The 2,396-nt window shown below is 44.6% G+C and overlaps 1 non-coding gene across 1 annotated transcript; it reads left to right on the forward strand.

Moving 5' to 3' along the window:
- The first annotated feature begins 2,067 nt into the window (after positions 1-2,067).
- On the forward strand, positions 2,068-2,139 carry trnae-cuc (transfer RNA glutamic acid (anticodon CUC)). The gene has a single exon. It is a non-coding gene; the product is annotated as a tRNA-Glu (tRNA).
- The last annotated feature ends 257 nt before the right edge of the window (positions 2,140-2,396 follow it).

Here is a 2,396-nt window from a genome sequence, read left to right on the forward strand (position 1 = left end):
AGTTACAGAGTAGCGATGAAATTGTTCATTCAAAAATCAACTGGCTGCCAGCCTGCAGTTTATTTCCCCTTTAATCGCCGAGGTTGTCGGAGTGCTTGTGAGACGAATGACAATACCGAAGCATGTCCGTGTCTTCCCTAGACATCGGAAAGGGTGTGCAGAATATGTCTTTTTTAGAAAAAAAGAAGAATGCCTGAAGATTTGCCTTTTCTTCTGGATTTTGGAGAAGAGAAAAAAAAACACATTCGACCAGCGACCTAAGGATTGCCAACACTCCAACCTACAGTCCTCCGCTCTACCAGCTGAGCTATCGAAGGGGCAAAGTGATAGACAGAACCTCGATATATCACGGTCCTGTAGCTTTACTGCTGGCCAAAAAGTCACTTCTGGTGCAGGAAGATGTGCTGGATTTTTGAGGAGGGAATCAAAAAGGAGCATGCGTTCCCATACCGGGAGTCAAACCTGGGCCGCCTGGGTGAAAACCAGGAATCCTAAGCGCTAGACCATATGGGATTTGGAAACCTTAAACTGGCCATTGGCTTCTGGCGCACTTTCCATACATGTGGTCAGTGTGGGCGCAGGATCTTGTAGTGGCCTGTTGCTTTAAGTCTGCGACTGTAACAATGTGATAATCATTTGGCAAAACAAGAATTATCCAAAAGGACGGTTTTCTGAATTATATAGTGTTGTATGCATTCAAGGGATCTGTTTTTTTTACTCACCCCGGGAGTTCAGTTTATTTGGGCAGATTCCTGTGATTGCTGAATTGATACCTCTAACTGGTAATTAAGCTCTTTTCCAGGTGAAAATACTTGTGTCATTCATTTGAAAACACACACGGCAACCGTTATCTAGAGGAAAAACTGCCTATTGTCACTCTGTCAAGGTACAAAAATGACATTGTGAGGGTAACAATGGAAGTGAGACCAATTTGTAATCGGCAAAGTTGCTGATTATTCGCTCCTTCAGTTTAACTCAGTTTACAACTTATTCTAAATGTCCAGATGGCAATTAGTGATAAGGCTTCAAAATGGCAAGCCCATGACATCAAAACCACATGGCATTACACCCTTCAAAGTAGTAAAGCAGTTACAGAGTAGAGATGAAATTGTTCAATCTAGAATCAACTGGCCCACCAGCCTGCATTTTATTACCACGTTAATCGCCGAGCTTATCGGAGAGCTTGTGTGATGAATGGCAATACCAAAGCATGTTACGCGACTCCCCATAGACAACGGAACCTCAACCTATCAGGGTTCTGTAGCTCTACTGCTGTCCAAAAAGTCACTTCTGGTACAGGAACATGTGCTGGCTTTTTGAGGAGAGAAGCAAAAACATCAAGCTTTCCCATACCGGGAGTCAACCCCTGGCTGCATGGGAGAAATCCAGGAATCCTAACTGCTAGACCATATGGGAACTGGCCAGCTTTAACTGGGCACAAGCCTGTGGGCCACTTTCATTAAATCTGGCCAGTGTGGTTTACAGAAATAAATAGTGTTACATGCATTCAAGGGACATGTTTGTTGACTCACCCCGGGGGTTCAGTTTTTTGGCCAGAGTCCTGTGATTGCTGAATTGATACCTTGAACTGGTAATTAAGCTCTTGTCCAGGTGAAAATACTTGTGTCATGCATCTGAAAACTTACATTGCAACCGTTATCTAGATGAAAAACTGTCTATCGTTGGTCTGTCAAGGTCCAAAATTGACATACGAATGGCAATACCGAAGCATGTCCGTGTCTCCCCTAGACATCGGAATGGGTGTGCAGAATATTTTGGAAAAAAAGAAGAATGCCTGGAGATTTGCCTTTTCTTCTAGATTTTGGAGAAGAAGAAAAAACACAACAACAAAGTAAGCCGGAGAAAAACAAGCACAGAGCGAGCCAGCCTGGAGTCGAACCTAGAATCTTCTGATCTGTTGTCAGACACGTTATCCATTGTGCCACTGGACCATCGATAGAAGAGACTCCCGATTGTTACAGAGTTGTTGGTTATATATGTGACAGTGGCAAGCATTGCTGTCTGCTTATTCTCAACTTGTTATCAGGAGGTAGGCCCACCAGCCCCTCCCTGGTGGTCTAGTGGTTAGGATTCGGCGCTCTCACCGCCGCGGCCTGGGTTCGATTACCAGTCAGGGAAAGCTCTTTTGGCTTCCAATTGTGGATTGTGAATTAAAGCTCTGCTTACAGCTGTTAGAAAGCCATATCCAAACCAAAAAATGGTGAGCACTTGAAAAAAAGACCTCTTTCGAGCCGAAGTCGAACCAGCGACCTAAGGATTGCCAACACTCCAACCTACAGTGCGCCGCTCTACCAGCTGAGCTATCGAAGGGACAAAGTGCTAGACAGAACCTCGACATATCACGGTCCTGTATCTCTACTGCTGGCCAAAAAGTC

The sequence above is a fragment of the Carassius carassius genome, chromosome 38, assembly GCF_963082965.1.
Source record: "Carassius carassius chromosome 38, fCarCar2.1, whole genome shotgun sequence".
Classification (NCBI taxonomy): domain Eukaryota; kingdom Metazoa; phylum Chordata; class Actinopteri; order Cypriniformes; family Cyprinidae; genus Carassius; species Carassius carassius.